The 21,176-nt window shown below is 40.6% G+C and overlaps 2 protein-coding genes across 5 annotated transcripts in view; one reads left to right on the top strand and one right to left on the bottom strand.

Annotated features, from left to right (window-relative positions):
- The window catches only part of DOCK2 (dedicator of cytokinesis 2), a 359,556-nt gene that overhangs the window by 191,745 nt on the left and 146,635 nt on the right, over nucleotides 1-21,176 (top strand). The window lies entirely within an intron of this gene.
- The window catches only part of INSYN2B (inhibitory synaptic factor family member 2B), a 104,364-nt gene that overhangs the window by 36,123 nt on the left and 47,065 nt on the right, over nucleotides 1-21,176 (bottom strand). For both annotated transcript variants that reach the window (XM_007673343.3, XM_003428583.4), the window contains exon 2: nucleotides 18,819-18,920. The gene's annotated coding sequence lies outside the window, so the exon portion shown is untranslated. The remainder of the gene's footprint in view (nucleotides 1-18,818; nucleotides 18,921-21,176) is intronic.

The following is a 21,176-nucleotide window of genomic DNA, read 5'->3' as shown; positions in this document are numbered from 1 at the left end:
AGTATCCAAGTAGTGTAATGGGCTCTGCTTGGAGCAGTTGGTCTAAGGAGGCTGGAATTCTAGTTACCTCAGATAGGCTGGGAGCAGGGCCTAAAAGTGGGCGTGATTAGAGGGGAACAGAGAAAGGAGACAGGAGGGAAAGGGTAGGAAGAAGAAAGGAGAAATATGGAAAAAAAGGACAAATGGGAATAGAGTATTTACCCACCAACACTGCCTCTTTATTGTAACTTCTGCTGCTGCCTCCCTGACCATGCACAAGATAATAACTAAGGTGGTCTGGGTCGCTAAGGGCCACTGAGCCAGGGTAGCTATTGTGTCAACCTGCTGCTCCTTCCAGGAGCCATGAGGTGGACAATGGCAGCCACGGATGATGAGGCCAAGACTTGAGGGCTGTTGCGGTCCCCTCCTTTAAGCAAGGCTTAGCGGGACTCTCAGAGAAACTGCCAAAACTTGAATCATTTGGCTTCCTTCTCTGGGCATTAATGGCCACCTCCCTCTGTTCTTTCCCCTTAAGCTCACTCCAACCTCTTAGGGAGAGCAGTGTGGCTTAATGGACAAAGCACAGGCCTGGGAGTCAGAGGACATGGGTTCTAATCACAGCTCTGTCACTTGTCTGTCGTGTGAACTTGGGCAAGTCACTTAACTTCTCTGTGTCTCAGTTTCCGCATTTTTAAAATGGGGATTAAGACTGTGGGCCCTATGTGCGACAGGGGCTGTGTCCAACCTGATTATCTTGTATCTACCCCACCTACAGTGTCTGGCACATAGTAAGCCCTTAACAAATACCAGCATTATATAAATATGGTGGTATTTGTTAAGGGCTTATTATGTGCAAAGCACTGTTCTAAGCACTGGGGGGATACAAGGTGATCAGGTTGTCCCACGTGGGGCTCACAGTTTAAATTACCACTTTACAGATGAGGTAACTGAGGCACAGAGAAGTTTTGTAACTTGCCCAAAGTCACACAACTGGCAAGCTGTAGAGTCGGGATTAGAACCCATGACCTCTGTCCCCCGAGCCCGGGCTCTTTCCACTGAGCCACGCTGCTTCTCTAATTATTATTATTATCATTATTGTTAGTCATTTATTCATTCAGTCATATTCATTGAGTGCTTACTTTGTGCAAAGCGCTATACTAAGCACTTGGTAGAATACAATGCAACAACAAATAAACAACATTCCCAGCTCTCAACGAGCTCACAGTCTTACGTATTCCCCCTCCCTATATCATTTCTCCCATTGGCTGAGATGAAAAATGTCTCTGGAGATACTTTTTTAACCAGGTGATAGTGTTTATGATAAACTTTGGAGTTTAGCCTGTAAGCTCCTTGAGGACAGGGACCGTGTATTCTAGTTTTCTTGCACTCTCCCAAATGCTTAATACAGTGCTCTGCCTAAAGAAGGTAAGCAGTAAATGTGATTAATTAGTTGGGATATAAACCTATCCTGAAGAACCAAAACCAGGCAACAGGACAAACCCTTATATTTTTAGGACTGTTCTACCACCATTAGGATGTCTACCTTAAATTAGTCATGTAGGGAATGACACTTTAGTAGTAATTATCTTTATTAATCACTTGCTTTTTGCAGAGCACTTTACTAAGCTCTGGGGAAAAAAAATACACAGTTGAAAATTAAACACAGACCCTGCCCCTTAGGAGGCTCGCTGTGGGAAGGAAATATGCCTACCAACTCTGTTGTATTGTATTCTCCCAAATACCGGTAAAATGCTCTGCACAAAGTCAGTGCTCAATAAATGCCATGGATTGATTGATCGATTGATTGAAGGCCTGTGCTGCTGATGGCATTCCCACTTAGTGGAAAATACAGGCACTAGTTGTCTTTTATAACCACCATGAAATGTGAAAGTGGGTTTTAAGCCATAATTCATTGATGACAAATTCAATGGAGTTGGGGTTTGATAGGCTTCTGGTAATGTCAGTTGCTCCTTGGAGATTTTTCCTGCAGACCTAATGCCCCAGAGAATATATCCCCAAAAGCATATACAGTTCCCCCTCCCGTGTGTGCGAAACTCCCGGGGACAACAGAACAAAGTACCAACCTCAAGTCACAGATTGTCTTGGCCAAGTGTATTAATAAAGACTTCAGAAAGGAAAAAATTAAAACTCCTTTGGGAAACTGGCCTTCCTGAATGCGATGACATTTTAAGGCTATCTCCTTTTAATAGTAAGTTTAGTTGCCATGATTGTTGAAAACACTGCAACATTTGTTTAGATTTTTGGAGCAATTGTTTCCTGTCATTGTTTGGTGAAGGATATTGCTCATGGCCTAGTGGATAGAGCACTGGGCTGGGAGTCAGAAAGACTTGGGTTCTAATCCCAGCTCTAGCACTTCTCTGCTCTGTGATCTCGGTCAAACCACTTAAATTCTCTGGGACTCAGTTACCCTCATCTGTAAAATGGGATTAAGACTGTCAGTCCCAAGTGGGGCAGGGACTTTGTCCCATCCAATTTGTTTGCATCTATCTTAGTTCGGTGCCTGGTTCAGCGGTAAGTGCTTAACAAATGCCACAATTATTATTTTTATTTTTTAACGCATACAAACAAAATAAAAAATTGGCAAACTGTTCCAAGCACTTAACATTTTAAGGAACAAAATGCTGCAGCCCTGTTTAAAAGAATGTTTGAAATCTGGCCTTTCTCAGCAGGTGCTATAATCCACACTGGACTCATTTTCATGGAAGAGGGCCACCCTGGGACTAAGCGTAGGCTTTGAAGCTTCTGGTAGGAGGCAGCATGGCTTGGTGGGGAAAGCTCAGGCCCAGTAGCCTAATTTGGCTAGAATTGCTACTGTGCTTTCGTAACGCCTTCATCATCTACTTTGTACCCTTACTTGGAACATATCTAAAGTTTCCCACCTGTCCTGCAGTTACTCTCTCATTAGAGAAGAGCATGACTTAGCGGAAAGAGCACGGGCTCAGGAGTCAGAGGACGTGGATTCTAATCCCTGCTCTGCTACTTGTCTGCTGTGTGACCTTGGGCAACCCACTTAACTTCTCTGGGCCTCAGTTACCTCATCTGTAAAATGGGGATTGACTGTGAACCCCACGTGGGACAACCTGATTACCTTGAATTTACCCCAGTGCTTAGAACAGTGCTTGGCACATAGTAAGTGCTTAACAAATGCCATAATTATTATCGTTATTATTAGTAGCATTGTGATCTAGTGGAAAGAGCATATACCTGGGAGTCAGAGGACCTAGGTTGCATTCCCAGTTTCTTTACCTGTCTGCTTTGTGACCATGGGAAACTCACTTAATTTCTCTATGCCTCAGTTTCCTCATCTATTCCCTCCTACCTAGACTGTGAACCCTATGCGGGACAGGGGCTGGTAAACTTGTATCTACCTCAGTTGTTAGAATAGTGCTGGGTACATGGTAAGTGCTTAACAAATACCATAATTAACTAGTAGAATTCCATAACTTTTGATACCTTTCTGCACTTCTCTAAATCCATCCGATGAGTGGGTCTTTGAAAACAAGATACATTCTATTTATGGCCAGAACTACACTGTTAGGAGCCACAGTGCCATCGAGTAGCATTAGTTCTCTGGCAGAAGATTTTTACAGAATGATGACCGGAGGAAGGAAAGAGTTATAAAGTAGATCTCTAATCTTGTCGGGTCAGCAATATCACAACAATATAAAGCATCATCAGCATTCTTTTACTTTGCAGGTACAATGTATGTATTTTCTAAATGCACCTACCTAAAGAGGAGTTTTATTAAAAACTGGGAAAATTACCATTTTTCCATGTTCTTTTTGTATGTAGTCTTAATAGGGACCCTTTAGAATCTGGCATTCCTGAAGGCCTTCAATAAATATTTGAAACTTTCCAAGCATGAGGATGCATTGTGAATCCTAATTTGGTTAAGGTTTAAGTTCAGTAAAGCCAGAAAGGAACTCATTAGAGCTTGAGAGGCTGCAGGACAAATGTTAATAGCTTCACCTTTAATTTAAATCAGTCTTTATTTTTATAGTTGGCCTTTTTATAGCATGCTGAATTTATTAGGACTTCTTAAGAATGTTAGAAAAATCAGTGGCTTGCATTACATCAGATTCTTGAAGCATTTTATAAGAAAATATCCTTTTGAAATTTAGCAATTTATCCTGGGAAGGTGGATAAAGATGGGGAGGCAGTATGGTCTAGGACTCAAGGAGGACTGGGCTTCCTGTGCAGCTCTACCACTGATTCATTGTGTGATTTGGGGCACCTGACTTTATTTCTCAAATTTCCCGTCTGAAAAATGGAGGTAGTTACTGCTCCTCTGGGCCTCTCAAGCATTCGTATAAATTAATGAGGTAGCGTAGGGCAGGAACTACGAGTTCAATGAACAAACAATGCGATACCCCCATAAAATAGCTTTAGAAATTGAATTTTGAGTTGGTTGAAAAAAGAGGGGAAAAAAATGAGCTTGTTGAGCCCTATCTTGGAGTATTAGTTATCAGTACTGTTTGGGAATTTTGCTTCAGATAGAGTATCAAAATGCCCAAGTTCTTTTTTTGTATGTGACACTGAATCAATCAGTCTCACAGACCTCAAAGCAGGAAGAAATTTTGGTAGGCTGTCAGCCCTCTGCCGCTAGGCTTATGAAAGATTCAACCCTCTAAGTTGGTTGCCTACCCTTTCCTTGAAAGGAGATGGAGATTTCACAGTTTCCGTACGTGACTTATTCTTGATAGCCAAGAGATTCTTCCTTATGAGCAACTGAATTTTCTCCTGTTTAAATGTAAGGCCATTTCTTCTCGTTCAGACTTTTGTGGACATAAAGAACAGCGCATCGGCAATATCTTCCTCTAAGGTCTTCAGTGACTTAAAAGTTATTAAGTCACAGAGGTTATTAACTCTTCTGCAAGGTAAACAATGTTAATTCCTTTAGATTTTCCTCCAAGGACCTATCTCTCCATGCCTTTAATCTATTATGGAGCTCTTCTCTAGACGTCTAGTTTCTACACATACTTTTTAAAGTGGGGTGACCAAATCTGTGTTCAATTTTTTTTAATAAAGATCTGACCAAATCCCCCTTTAGAAGAGAAGATCGGCCTCCTGGCCCTCTTTATGTACTCCTGTTAACGCATGCCGGCATTGTGTCCACTATTCAGCAAGAGCACTCTGTAGCGCTAACTCTCTCAGCTTCAGGTTCCCAGAATTACCGAGAAAGTCTTTATCAACTGACTTGTTTACAGCCAGGTTTTTCTCTTATTGTATTGCCACCCTGAACTGTACCATATTCCACTGTTCCTTGAAATCATTCTGTTTCTAAAGGACCATTTTTGCATCTTTTCTAGTTCCCTTTGAATTGTATTCCTGTTGCTCAAAGTGTTAGCAACTTTGTCTCGTTAAGCATCACCTACAAATTTGGTGAAGAAATTCCTGGGTCAAGGTCATGAAGAAAAACATTGATTGGAGTTGGCCCTGCAGGGCATAACACAATCAATTTACTCAGGTTGAGAGTTGCACTGCAAACTGCAAACCAGTTGTGCAGCGAGTGTGACTAAAACCAGGCTAAGGTTTTCTTCTCCTTTAACCTTCCTGCCAATTAACTCTAAGTATCAGTAGACTGACCCTATGAACAGGTACAGAATAGAAATAACAGTGATGACACTGTGTTCATCTAGTTCCAAGACCTGCATTTAGCATTAATGTGCGTGTGTGTGTCTGTGTGTGTAAAATTAAATAAATGTTTCCTCAGCACTAGTCAATTCAATTATTCAATTTCACTTCTTGTAAATATTGTAAGTTTCTCTTCCCCATAATAGTGTAGGCTTCTTAAGGGCAGTATGTCTGTTATACTTTTCCAAGTTCTTACTATAGAGCACTGCACTCTGTAGATGTTTAATAATCAATCACTGGTATTTATTGAACATTTGCTGTGTGCAGAGCACTGTACTAAGCACTTAGGAGAGAACCATATAACAGGGCAGGTAGACATGTTCTCTACTCACAACGAGCTTATGGTCTAGAGGGGGAGAAATAAATACCATACTAATAACTGTGGCATTTGTTAAACTCTAGACTCCCCCTAAGCTCCTCCTCTAGACTGCAAGCTCATTGTGGGCAGGGAACGTGTCTACCAACTCTGTTATTGTGAACTCTCACAAGCACTTAGTACAGTGATCTGCCCATGGTAAGTGTTCAATAAAAAGAATTAATTTATTGAATCTTAGTCAAGTACTGTGTTAAGCACTGGGGTAGATGCAATGTAGTCAGACCAGACTACCATCTGTAAAATGGAGATTAAGACTGTCAGCCCCACATGGGACAACCTGATCACCTTGTATACTCTCCAGCACTTAGAACAGTGCTTTGCACATAGTAAGCGCTTAACAAAATACCATCATTATTATTACCATTACCCTTCTTGGAGAGAAGAAATCCAATAGAACTTGACATTCACTGTCATGGCCGCTAGCCAACACTGATAATGGTTTACTCTTTACTCATGTAGTTTTCATAGTCACATGTCATTAACAGAGCAGAGCCTTAATTTTACTCGAGCGCATTTACTTGTGGTTGACAAAAATGGTCCCAAAAGTTTGGTTGGGATAAGTGAAGAAGAGCTCTTTGACTTCTGAAATTCATGGGCAAAGTCATGACAAAGTCTCTTACAATTATGGATCGGGACATTCCAATAACAAAGAAAATGCTAAAAGATCAGCAGATTGATTGTGCAGCCTGCTGTTGTAGACCTGCTTACTTCTACAAAGGACTGGTTCACAAAATATCATTGACCTGTTTTCAGCATCATTCCCTTTGGATGCAAAGTGTGATATGCTCTAACTCATACAACTAAATTTTCGGAAGAAAGAAGTACACTTTCCAAATGTGTAAAAAAGATCTTTTCGAGGTTCAGGATGAGTCACAGAGATGAAATCCGGGAGATAAATTGCAGCATTGGTAATAAGATTTCTGTGTTTGATGATACATAGATACAGAGAGCCACAGAATGGGATTCAAACCCTCCAGCTGCCTTTTGCATTTATGTGTTTATTTATGCTCATCCTCTGCACATGTGTACAAATGTGTATTTGATTAAAAGTTCAATTTTATTATTCAGATTCCACAGCTTGGAAATATTTACATGACTACCTTGCCCATTAGACTGGAAGCACCCTCTAGACTGTAAGCTCTTTGAGCAGGGAATGTGGCTGTTATATTGTTATAATGTATTCTCCCAAAAGCTTACTGCACTGAAAACAGTAAGCACTCACTAAATATGACTGACTGATTCAGTGACCCATTAGAGTGAAAGCCCCTTGTGGCCAGAAAATTTGTCCTGGACTTCTGCCGTACTTCCCAAGGGTTTAATATAGTGTGTTGTTCTGAATGTATGCTCAGTAAATGCCATAGTATTAATATTTGGCATTTTGGGAAGCAACATGGACTAGTTGTGGAAAGCATAAACGCCTAGGAGTCAGAGGACCTGGGTTCTAGTCCCGGCTCCATCTGATGCATGACCTTGGGCAAGTCACTTCACTTCTCTGTGCCTTGTTTTCCTCAACTGTTCCCCATTCTTCTTAGTCTGTGAGTCTTTGGGGGACATGGACTCTGACCTGATTAACTTAATGTTGGTATTTGTTAAGCGCTTACTATGTGCAGAGCACTGTTCTAAGCACTGGGGTAGATACAGGGTAATCAGGTTGTCCCACATGAGGCTCACAGTCTTAATCCCCATTTTACAGATGAGGTAACTGAGGCACAGAGAAGTTAAGTGACTTGCCCACAGTCACACAGCTGACAAGTGGCAGAGCGGGGATTCGAACCTATGACCTCTTTCTCCCAAGCCCGTGCTCTTTCCACTGAGCCACGAACTTGTATCTGTCCCAACACTTAAAGCAGTGTCTGACACATAGTAAGTGCTTAACAAATGCTATATATTTATATATATATGTTTTATTCCTAAGATCTTACAATGGCTACTTTGGCCATTCTTCTAGTAGAAATCCCTCAGGATTCAGCTATTTTCCATGGTCCGTTAACCGATCGTTACTTGTCCCAGATATGCCAAGGCTCCTGAACTCTAGCTAAGTTGTTGATGATGAACTCCAGTGAGAGTCACTATGAGTTGATAAAGATACACATATGAAATATAAGAAGATTCCTATGGCATCCAATAGTATTTTGGACATCATTAAGTTTGTTTTGATAATAACTGGTGATAAATCAGCAGGTTGGTGGCCGGTGGTGGCTCTCTAAATTCATCTCAGAGACAATGTGCCCAACAACCATATTTCTTCAATGAGTTTATTCTCTTGTGCATGCTTTATTTCACTTCACTTTAAGTTGACAAAATCGCTCCCAGTCAGTTCATTTATTTAATAGTTCGGGTGTACGGTGTCCTCGCAATAAGGATTAAAAATTATTATTAATTGAACAGTTTTAGACCTTCCTCAGAGCCTCTTAAGTGTAACTCTACCCTCTGAAATTCAGGTGAAATCTCCACAACCTACTGCTCTCTTCCCAGTTTGTTCCCTTGGCAAGGAGTCCACAAGGTGGCCTCAGACGCAGCAAAGTCACTTGACCTGGGAACTGTCCCCACTGGACTACACTGTAGAGAAAATTACCCCCAGTGCTCAAAGTCTTGGCTACTTAATGTGGTCAGTGACATTTTTCCAAACCTATTTATTACCTACCGGTAAGAGTTCCTAGGAGACAATTTAAAATGAAACCGTAGCAATAATTAGATTTTATGAGGACGTAATGCCCTTCAAGCCTAATTTTGTAAGGTGTTAAGTAAACTCTAAAATTCCGTACTTTCTCATACTCTGGGAGCTAAAGGTTTAAATTTCACTGCAATCCAACCAGGTTGCTTTGGTCCCCTTGCTGGATTCTAGTTGGAAAGCTCTCTTACAAATCATTAAACATTAAATTTTCAAGGGCCAAGCTTCCTCACCAATTCAGTAGTAGTCATTTTGTTAAAAGAACATTCACACAATTGTTAGTGTAAGAAGATGCCAGATTTGGCAAGCGGTGTGGTTTATTGGAAAAAGCACGGGCCTGGGAGTCAGAGGATCTGCATTTTAATACCAGCTCCACCACTTGTTTGCTGTTTGACCTTAGGGAAGTCAATTTCTCTGTGCCTCAGTTTCCACATCATAAAATGGGGATTAAATCCTACTCCCTCATACTTAGATGGTGATCCCAGAGCCCCATGAGGGACAAAGACTGTATCTAACCTGATTATCTTGTATGTACCCCACTGCTTAGTACACATAGTGTGCACTTAACAAGTACAAATTAAAAAAAAATATGGAAGACCTTCTCCACCGTCTGTTGAAGGGATTCCAACTGGTATAGTTTCAGCTGTCCCAGTGGAAATAGCTGGACCATTCAGAGTAACCTCTTTCTGTCAAACAGAGGGGAAGTTTATGGTGACTCAGGTTAGTTGTAATTGTGATACCCAGGCAGTGATCTGCTTTTCACTTTCCCACTGAATATGCAGTTTTCTTTTCTGTCCATTGGCACTCACTTTTGCCTACTTTGTCCTCTGCTTAATCTACATTTCCTGTTATCTTTGCCTCCTTTACTCCTTCCCCTCCTTCTTCTGCCTGATTCTCTCCTGAACCAAATGCAAAAGAAGGTGAAAATCAAAGTAGTGGTAGTTCAAGGATACATGAGAGGAAAGAGCGATTTAGAGGTTTGTTTGGAGCTTGGCTGGTGAATTTTAAACAATACTAGTGTATTTCTGCGTAATTTCCCTCAAAAAAAACCTCTTGCATTAGGGGAAAGTATAACATAATAGAGTTGGTAGGCACTATTCCTACCCAGAAGGAGCTTGCAGTTTACAGATGGTAGCAAGACCTGTCCAGCCAGGCTGCTGAAAACGTTTGACAGGAAAAGAGGCCAGGACCTCTTCAGGCTGGCCTGGAGCTGGGGTGGCTGCTTTTTTTTTTCCTCAAGAATTTCCAAAGAGGGTAAATCTTGAATGGACAATCCTTCATTCAGGCTTGATAGGAATTGCAGTACGATCTAAGCTGTACATTATTGCATGGCTCTGGTTCTTGTCACTGATTTTTTTTTCTTTTACATATTCCCCACAAGAGGATCCTTTGCTTGGGTTTCTCTCTTGCATCCTACCTTTCCATTCAAAATCCACTTCCCTACTTGGCCTCTGTCTTCTCTGCTATTGGACAGAATTGGCAAGGTTCTTTTGAATGGGTGTGTTAGGCTCCGGTCATATCCTCAGCCTAACTCGTTCATTCATTCAATCGGTTTTATTGAGTGCTTACTGTGTGCAGAGCACTGTACAAAGCACTTGGGAGAGTACAAAACAGCAATAAACAGACATGTTCCCTGCCCAAAATGAGCTTAAAGTCTAGAACGGGGGAGGAAGACATTAATATAAATAAATTGCAGATATGTACATAAGTGCTGTGGGGTTGGGAGAAGGCAAAGGATAGAAGGGAAAAGGGGTTTGATCTTGTGAGATATTTAAAGTCAGAAAATATTCATATCTCTGAAATTTATCTCTGTGGTTGCCACCTTAATATAGTTTTAAGTAGCAAGAATGAGAGATTCGTGTAAATGTAAAAAGAAAAATGTCAGCCTCACTAAAATAATAATCTTGGGCAAATTTTCAGTCTTTGGATGCTTTCAGAGCCGAGTTGAACCGGGAGCCTCGTGGAAATATCTCTTTATTTGGAGGTCAGTGTGATCATACCTTAATCAAGATCTAGGAAATGATTGCTCCTCAGTCATAAATCTGAGCTAAAATCAGATTACTCTGAATTCCCAGTTGTGTTAACTTTCAGCATTAACTAACTATAGGAGGGAAAATACATATTCATCTACTTTATGGAGAGAAGGAAATGGTGGCTAGATGCAGAGAAACAGTGTGGCCTAGTGGAAAGACCTTCTGTGGAAGGAGACAGAGTACATAAAGGATAAGCTACTGATTTATTTAAATAGATGGAGGTGGTGAAACAAATGAAGCAGTGAGAACTTAAATGACCTAGGCAGCAGATCCATACACCCCCTGAGTTCTCTAAGGAAAGGCTGTCTAAAAGCGGCAGTAACAGCCGTAACAAGTCTAAAAAGTTTTCCCAAAGAGATGATTTTTTTTAAAACCAACTCAGTGACTAGATTAGGTAATTAGCATTTATTGTTTATAAAATTCTTTTTTCTAGAAATAAAATGTTGATGGCTGTGTTTTTGAAGGAAGACAGTTTAATGGGTCATCATCTTGTATGGTAATTCTGAATTTTTAAATTGATTTTCTGATAGTAAATTTGCCTTCGGTTGTAGTTTCTTCTTAACTATCATCAGAATACGGGACTCCTTGCTAACTGGATTCATAACCATTAAAATGTTGTCTCCAAGATCCTATCATTTGAAACAGGTCATAACTTCAGGCACAAACATTTAAAGGACAACTATACTTTTACTGCAGCAGTAATGTGCTTTGATCGTCAAGGATGCACCATTGAGGTTTATAGAGCTTCTCATTTCCTGATAGAAACTGTTCTATTCCTCTCATCCAGAGTGCAGAATGAGCCTTTTTTCTTTGTGTACAAAGGTATTTCCTTTAACGTAGTATGTCCTATTCCTTGATCTCATTTACCAGGCTGATCAATGACTGGGATGCTGTAGAGTTCTGTTAATGTCTTATTCACTGTATTTTTTCTTTTTTTTTTCCCTAAAATGTCATTGAAAGTGGGCACAGATTACTCTTAGGCAAATTAAGTCCCAGAATTCTTAAAGCAATGGGAAGAATTTGTATTTAATACCTTAGGTTATGAGCTGTTGGCTTTCTTGACTGTTCAAAGGGTGATATCTAAGCCCATTTCTCAACAGGATGTTAAGTGGAATCAAAAGGAAACTGAATCTTTTCTGGGTTGTTAATGCAACTGTGGGGGAGGGGAGGACTTTCAGTACAGAGTGTCATGCTTAATGTCGCTATGTAGGGGAGAAAGTCAACAAATATTTCAAGCTCCCAAAGCTCTCTCAAATAACAAATTGGCCTTGCATTGCTCAATCAGTAGTGAGAGGCTCTGTGGATTTGGCCTTCTCTGGTAAGCCTTCAATGATTTTAGAAACCCCATTAAAGTTTTAACATATATTTCACTCTAGGTGGCATTCTTGCTTAGAAGAATTTTGGGCTGATAATTGAGGGTACTTGTCAAGAGAGGAAGCAGGGGAAAGGAGAACTGAGAAAACATTCAGGTCATAGAGGAGAAGATGGTAGGAAGAGGATGAGGTGGAAACAACCTATTGTCTTTTGGTATGCTACTTAAAAGAAGTCAACTAATTTGTGTTGCATGGGTAGCCAGTAGGAATTCTTGCTAAAGGGAATAGAAGTTTGCAGGCTACAGTCAGAACCTGGACAGTGACATGGCTGCCACTTATACCAGAAAAATCAGAACTTTAAGGATGCCAATATTCAGTGACCAGTGGTCCATTCAACCTGGTATCATACCTCCATTACCAGTCAGTCACTATATGCGGAACCCTGTACTGAGCACTTGGGAGAGCATTCATTCATTCATTCATTCATATAAATTGAGTGCTTATTGTGATTAAAGATCTGTACTAAACACTTTGGAGAGTACAATATAACAACAAATGGACACATTCCTACCCACAATGACTTCACAGTGTACAGGGAGTGACAGACATTAATATAAATAAATAGATTAATAAATAAATAGAGCATAATTGAGTACTTCCCCATATCACCTCTAGCAATGTCATTGGGATGTTTGAAGGAACTGCGTGGTGGTTTTCCTCCTTGACTTCTGCCTTAATGGTTGTAGATGCATTATTTAAAATCTTTCAGTTTCCTCCATAGCCCTAACATTTCTTCCAGTAATTCATCATGGCTCTGGTTCATATCTTTCTTCAGGGTTTATAGCCTGCTTACCTGAACTTTGCAGATGTGTTTAGATCAAGAGAGTAAGTAAAACAAAAGTTCTCTCTGTAGTAGGAATCAGGTGAATCAAAGAGGTACATAGGAAGGCTTATCTGGGAAAAATAGGTGCATAAATAGATTTGGTTGTTACTGCTGATGAAGTCAGTTTTCTTCTTACAGTTCTTACAATCCTTTTCCAACTTAATTATCTGCTCAAGTTTTCACTAATAGGAGTTCTCTGCTAAGCAGAAAATGCTTTAATGGCTTTTGATATCTATCTTTTTTTGCCCAAACTCAGGAAATCTTTTTCTCCTATAAAAGTAACACCCTTGAAGAATAACAGAGGAGGGGAAAAAAGCACTCTCCCAAACCTATATTGCATTCAAGTACAGTAACAAAAGACAAGTTATAAACTCAAATGGTTTCTGACTTTCTTTCCTTGGTGCTGTTTATGGGTTTGATGTTTTCTAAACTTCTCTAAATGAATGTACATCCCAGTTGAGCTCAGCATTCTTTTGGACTAGCAGAGGCCAGTGAGACATTGGTTTAATAGACTACATCTCATATGCCTGAAATGACAGAAGTCAGAAGATCGTTGTATACACAAGGAAGTGCCAATGTGAAGTTAAGGATTCTTCATTTTATCCCTTATATTATTGTTTTGTAGTTAAATAATTCATTTTGATTTAGGAAAACAATGGTCTGGTCTAAGGATTCAGTTGGAAACTTTCGTTTTGGATTTCACAGATGTGGAGAAGAGCCCAAAAGCCTTTTCTGATTCTTTCCCCCTTTCACGTTGTCATGTCACATGTACAAAGAATATATGTTTCTACAGCTACAACAATACTTGAAAATAGATCCATTCATATAGTGCACTAATCTATTCAGCTATATTTCAGTGTGTTCTTTTTCCATGAATATATCATTTATTGGATTATTTCCTTCTGCCCCCACCGTTTGTAAAAATCTGTATTTGTCTGCCTCCCCCAAAGGAATGTAAGTCCCTTAAAGAGAGGGATTATGTCTTGTTTTTCTTGTGTACTCAACCAAATACCTAGTACAGTGCTCTGCACATGGTAGGTGCTCAGTAAATACTATTGATTGCTTGGTGTCACAAGCATAAAAGTGGGGCCAGGTTCAACTTTAAAAACAGAGCCCTCTCTCCTCCTCTCTGGATGCACTCCATTCAGATTGCTTGGTCCTTGAGTTCAGGACTCTGGAGGAGCTGAGAAGTCTCAGTTCATGTGTTCATATGTCTAGCAAAGGTGGGGTGCTGTTGAACCTCTGATGTCACTATGAGCCTTTTCCCTTGTCTCCTCCATGTTTAAGGTTTTTTTTCCTGAAACACCTAGATTTCCTCTTCCAGGAAATAGAAAAACTCCACTGTCCTAACAGAAATGTCTACCTCTTTTTTTTTTGTATTGCAACCCAAGTCTTTGATAGAATTCACTTTGTCTCAGAGCAGTTCCCTGACAGAAGTCTAGAGAGGCAGTCAGATATGATATCTGATACTGAATCAGAGTTTGTAAACAAAATCTACAGTCCTCTGGCTTCTAGCATGAAATGTGTGAGGCCCACAGGCCAAGTTCAGTCACACCAGCACCCAGACAACAGTGCCAGCACAGAAGCTGTTAGAATGTAAAAACACAAACAAGACTCCCATTTCATATGCTTCCATCCCCCAAAAGGGGACAGATAATAAAAACTAGAGTATTTATACACTCCGCTCCTCTGCTGCTCACCTCCTCATTGTCCCCCGTTCACACTTATCCCACCGTCGACCCCGACCCACGTCCTACTTCTGTCCTGGAATGCCCCCCCTCCTCACCTCCACCAAACTGACTCTTTTCCCCTCTTCACAGCCCTACTGAGAGCTCACGTCCTCAAAGAAGCCTTCCCAGACTGAGCTACCCCTATTCCCTCTGCTCCCCCTCCACCCTCTGCTCCCTCCCTCTTTCCCCCTTCCCCTTAGCACTGTGCTCATTTGTATATATTATTTATTACTCTATTTACTTTGTCAATGAGGTGTACATCCCCTTGATTCTATTTATTGTGATAATGTTGTCTTGTCTTGTTGCCAAATTGTACATTCCAAGTGCTTAGTACAGTGCTCTGCACATAGTAAGCACTCAATAAATATTACTGACTGAATGAATGAAGCACCTATTATTGTGCTAATACCTCTGGGTTCCATACAAGGTAATTAGATCAGACAGTCCCTGTGCTTCAGATGCCAAGCAGGCTAAAAAAGGTAGGTAGGGAGAGTAGGTATCTTGGATGCTAAGGCTTAAGAGGAGAACAATACAATAGAGTTGGTAGACAAAAGCCCTGTCCTCAAAAAGCTTACAATCTACTTCATAGATCTACAGATAAGGGAACTATTTACAGATAAGGAAACTATGACACTGACAGATTGTCACACAGTAGTCCACTGGCAGTCAGGATTAGAAGCTGGGTCTTTCCTGTATCAAGTTGATGTTGTTTCAACTGGGCTACATGGCACTTTGGGTTTTAAAGCAGCATGCCTTTCTTTGGACTGCTTGGCTGTTTGGAAACAAGAACTCCTCAAACCTTACTCCTAACTACATATTTTCCTGATCCCTTCTCTATGTACTGTTCTCTGATTTCTGGGTATACCTTCCTAGAAGATCATTTATGGAATATGAAAATGAGGTATCTTTTTTATTAAAAACCTATTCCTCTAAGGACCACAGCCTCTTCTGACTCTGAAGTAATGTTAACATTTAGCTTTATATTTCTTTATGTTATGTAGACATGTTTATGTCTCTTGGGGGTTATATTTACTCATGCCTACCCTACCCATCCTATCTTCCTCTATTGAAATGTTAGCTCTCGAGGTCATGAACTGGACCTTCTACTCCCTTTGTAATTGTTTAGAGTTTAATAGAGGACAATGAACAGGGCTTATAGCAGGATGGATCCTCAGTCACTGCCCCCAGCCCAAACCTTTACACTGCACTCCAGATGTATCTTATGGTAAAGAACCCTGCCTGATACATTTTCATAACCAGTCAAGTAGTTCTTTGTGTCAAATAAAGTGAAAATCAATCAACTAATCAATGGTACTTATTGAGTGCTTAGTGTCTGTAGAGAACTGCACTAAGCTTTTGAGAGGGTACCGTACAGTAGAACTGGTAGACATATTCTTTACCCATGAGGAGATTACATCTAGGTGGGGAGCTAGCCACTAAAAGAAATTGTGGATGTGTACATAAGTGCTATGGGGCTGAGAGTGGGATGAATATCAAGTGCTTCAAGGGTACAAATCCAAGTACTTGGGCAACTCAGAAGAGTGGGAGAAAATTGCATATCAGGTTGATTGAGGCTTATTTAATTATTTGAGGGTAAATGCCAAGTTGCAGCAAAGGAAAGGGAGAACTAAATACAAAGAAGGAAAAGAGGAAGGAAGGAAGCAACCTTAATGAAGATCATTAGCAATTCATTGTTGAAGTTGACACCAGTTTTAAAACTGTAGTCAGGATGAGGTGTTTCCAGCCCCATCACACACAGTTTCCAAATTATGATATTAGAGTGGAGAGATCTATCTGGTAATTGAGGAGGAATTACCGTGCTAATCCTGGGCTCCTTTCCTTGGTATGCCTTCATTTTCAGAACTGCAGGGAAGCTCTAAATACATCCCGGTACCATCTTCCATAGTGAACCAGAAGTAAAGTGCTTCCGTGGGTGTGAGCTTCCCTGTCATATCCCCACTTCATATGCAGCAGATTCTCCCCATCTTCAAAACCCTACTAAAATCATATATCTTCTGCGATGCCGTCTCTGAATGCCCTCTTGTTTCCCGAGCCTATTTGCCCTCTCCTTTGTGCCCCCTGTGTATGTAGTTGGGCCTGGTCCACTAAACACCTTGATACTCACTCCACCCCCAGCCCCACAGCAATCACTGGTTCAGTGGTATTTGAATGTGTACTGGTAGATATTTCTGTCCTCCAGGAGTTTATGGACATATTCTTATACTCTGTCATTTCCCCTATCTATATTTTTTTTAAATATCTGTCTCTCACTAGATAAGCACTCAATAAATACTAATGATTGATTAAGATCACTCAGAGGGTGAAAGTGTTTGGCTGGGTGCCTCAGGAATCACCCCACATCCTTGTGACTCATGTTTTTGTTTTCTAAATTCTGTGTGGTCAATCTCAAGGAGAACTTTTTTTTATCAGATTGGCCAAATGGATTCCAAACACTCAACCGGGAATCTGCTCACCCCCAAATCCCTTGATCTTACTCCTACCAAAGGCACCTCCTAGCCTCTTATCATTCTTTCTGATTTTTCTATGATATATATATATATATAAATTAAGGGAATGCATGTCTCAGAATTCACTTTACAGAGTTCAGACACTTGTTCAGTTCACGCAGTTCAGTGGACAAGTGGGATTTATCCAGCAAGATTTGAAAATGTACCTTGGGCTAAATTATCCTGATTATTCAGAGCATAATTTTTTGAGGCTTATTTTATAAACACTGGATTATTTTAATTACATTTCTACAATACAGAGATTCCCAAGAAAACAAAAAGATTGCACAAAGGACAAGAAGAGGCAGAAATAATCATTTTGGGCTTTCCATCTTGTTTCTTCTAGTCTCTTTGCCTGATTTCGCAAAATCTCTGGGGTCATGGGCCTGTGCAAATATACCTGGGAACATTAGGTCATGCACAGATGTCTTTTATTGATCTGTACTAAAAAGGAGCAGATGTGATCGTGTTTTATCTTGTTCTAATGCCTATTTACACTGAACTGGATCTACCTTTTTAGATGTTCATCATCATCATTTGTATTTGCATAGAACTCACAGACTCACCATGGTAGATGCATTGAGGAAAAAATACAGAATCCACTACTCCCCTCTGCACAACTGGAATTGACATCAGTAAGACGGCAAGATGAGCAAGCATGATTCCCCTCTCTCAGTCTATCAAAAGTGAGGCTGATAGTAGGAAGGTTTAAAAAAATGTTATTTGACTTACCCTTTGGACTCCAAGCATTTCATAGCTGATACCAGACCCAAGTAGGATTCATGAGAAAAGTGCAGCACTGTTCTACGCTCAGATGCAACATACTGGCTAACAGATGGAGCTGGAGTGAGTGGTGGCAATAATACTTTTTCCATGTGTTCTGGGAAGTCAAATAAAGGCCATAGATTGGCCGGATCTAATGACTTTGACAGTGAAAGCCTGAGAGCAGATGTTGCCTTGGTTCATTTTGAGTCTATATCTTTTTTTTTTTTAATAAGGTGAGTTTGAATTTTCCTCCAGAGTTAAAGGGAAGCTGGGTAGCTTAGTGGAAAAAATTTAATAGGATATAAATGAAAAAGTATTCTCATTTTCTCACCCCTCCTCACAAGGTCAGTTGGAGTTCCCAGTAAGCTCACTGGAGAGAAGGGAACTCTGAAAGAGTACTCCATGATCTTGTTTTCACAGTATCCAACTGGTAAATATGCAGACTAAGTACTCTAATGCTTATTTTATTAGCTCTTCAGGCAGTCCATAGGGAAGCTTTATAGGTTATGTTTGCGTGACACTAATTTCCAGCCACGAGCTCTCCCTCTGCTTTGTGCAAGCAAAAAACGAGTTTCAAATGGAAAAGAAGCTATCGGAGGGATCGCAAACAGTTTGACCCTTGTCATTTTCTTGGCTGAATAGCCAATATGTAAAGAGTACTGTAAGGAACAAGTGTAAAAGAAACATTTTAAAGGTATAGTGAAGCACAACGTCACAGCATAGATCAAACCTGCTGAGCTTGGCGTGTAACAAATATCATCATTATTATTAGCAGTGACAGAAAGACCAGCCTAGGCTTTTTTCAGTTGAAGCTTTGGGATGATTGTGAAGTACAAAGAGTGTGGTGTACTGAAAGCTATCAGGATCATCTTTAGGTGTGTACAGTGAGAAAGTGCTAAAACTTACCATCAGGATCATCACATTTTCAAATCCAAGAAGGACAGCTATACATAAGGAGTCTTTTTGTTGTAGTCACCAGTTCCGGGTGGTTTAACTGGGCTTCAACTCCTGTAGGTGCCAAAAAAAAAAAGGCATTTTGGTTAGTGCTGGCTTGTAATCACTTGTGGATAATCTTTCAGGCTTTGACTATTTCTCTATTGGAGCGGTTATCTCTCCTTATGGTTGTCCTATTCTTAACTTGAGGCAGGTTGGATAAGTGGCTCATTCTTGGGAAACAGTTGCATGTTTTTATATTCTTTCCCAAATTCAGCAGAAACTTTAAACCAAAGTTGGATTTTTTGACTGTTGCGTGGACTGTAGCTTGATTTATTTCAGCACTGCCTGGTATTTAAAAGATTTAATTATTACTATTTCATAATATTTGTTAGGCACTCAATGCCAAACATGAATTAATGGGTATGAGGAGCATGATCTAGTGGCAACAGCATGGGCTTGGAAGTCACAGGACATGGGTTCTAACTCCAGCTCTGCCACTTGTCTGCTGTGTGACCTTGGGCAAATCCTTTCACTCCTCTGTGCCTCAGTTACCTCATCTGTAAAATGGGGATTAAGACTATGAGCCCCATGTGGGACAGGAACTGTGTCCAACCTGATTACCTTGTATCTATCCCAGCACTTAGAATGGTGCTTGGCACATAGTAAGCACTTAACGAATACCATGATTTTTATTATTATTATTATGTTGAGTTAGATATGGGCACTGACTCTCAGTGGTAATCGACCCTCAGTGGTCATCATTTGAGTGGCAGGGGGAGGACAGATACACTAGAAAAGAAATAACTGGACAGGTAAATAAACCACTATAATAACAATAATGAAAGTAACTGCTAGAGAAGCAACAGTGCATGAGAAACAGGGGGCCCAGTGGAAATAGCATAGGCCTGGGAGTCAAAGGACCTGATTTTAAATCCTGGTTCTGTCATTTCTTTGCTGGGTATCCATGGGCTACTCATTAAACTTTTGAGTCCCTCAATTTCTTTACCTGAAATTCACTGTCTTCTTCCAACCTACACTATGAGCCTCCTATGGGACAAGGACCATGTCTGACCTGATTATTTTGTGTCCATCCCAGAGTTTAGGACAGTGATTGCGTGTGGAAAGAACTTAAGCATAATTTCTTTTTAAAATGTCTGTTCCTTCATTGATTGATGGATTGATTCTTATCACTCCATTCCTGGATGGCCTTGGTCAAAACGGTGACAACCTTCCCAGAGCTCACTCTGTTGGGAGAAGACTTCTCCCTCGTGATGATGGGTAGGAAGAGGGGTTAAACTCCATGGTTTCAGGCGTCTCCAGCAGACCCCGGGACCCCTGAAAACCTTTATTTGGCCAAAGTGTTATGTAACTTATGTTTGGAAGGTCTGCCAATAAAGGTTTTATCCCGCAGTTTTCAGACAGTCAAATGTTCACTGGGGGGAGGTTTTGCTGATATAAGCACTCTGTTGTTTCCTTTGAGGATTATCAGAGTTTGCAAGTAGAAACATTGCAGTTGGCAAAAAAAAAGAGCTCACATAATAAGACTGAATATTCAGATAGAAATTTGGGGTTTTCAAAAAGCTTGGTAATCACTAATTAGTGGGTTCTCCTGGTGCCCACTGGGAGGTGGATTTGCTTTTTTATTCCCAAATCAGCAATGAGGAGCACAGAGCTCAGAGCGGCTCCCGTTTTGTCCACAGTCACCCTTGCGTCATGGTAAGGACTGCAACGATGAGCAGCCGTGTATACTCACGCGAGGCCCGAGGCTCTGAGCCGGAAGGAAATTGGGGCAGGCCCAAAGAACTCAGGCTGGGGACATTTAAGGACCTTAATATAAAGGGAAAGCATGTCACTAGTCTGAACTTCTTTAGCATCCTGGTGTTCCGTGCCAACGGATGAGAGATTTCACATCCAATTCAGCATCCAGTTGGAAAGTCACATTTCACAGTGTGCTCCAAAGTAGGACAGATTTTCTAATTCATTTGTTCCTGAGGAGAATTAAGAAACTGTGACTCTGAAGAATCATTTGGCTATTTCCTGGATAGCTATTAAAACTCTCATTGAACACTCATTTCATCTCCTCGGCTTCATTCAATCAACCCGAAGTTCAGTTTAAGAGCACTAGCCGCCTTATTAGCAATCTCAGCTTCCTAAAAAAATGAAGCAACCTCATACGGTCATTATGGAGAAGGAGAATAAAAAATCCTTTTGCAGTAGGATTGAAAAGCACTGAATAATTAACAAAACCATCTTCCCGTAAACAAGTTTTGTCAATTCGGTCGATTCAAATGGTGCACTAAACCTGACACCTAGTTGGTAGATTGATTT

Source organism: Ornithorhynchus anatinus, chromosome X1, assembly GCF_004115215.2.
Source record: "Ornithorhynchus anatinus isolate Pmale09 chromosome X1, mOrnAna1.pri.v4, whole genome shotgun sequence".
Classification (NCBI taxonomy): Eukaryota; Metazoa; Chordata; class Mammalia; order Monotremata; family Ornithorhynchidae; genus Ornithorhynchus; species Ornithorhynchus anatinus.
Note: the sequence above shows the minus strand (reverse complement) of the source record. Positions and strands in the feature narration are given on the sequence as shown.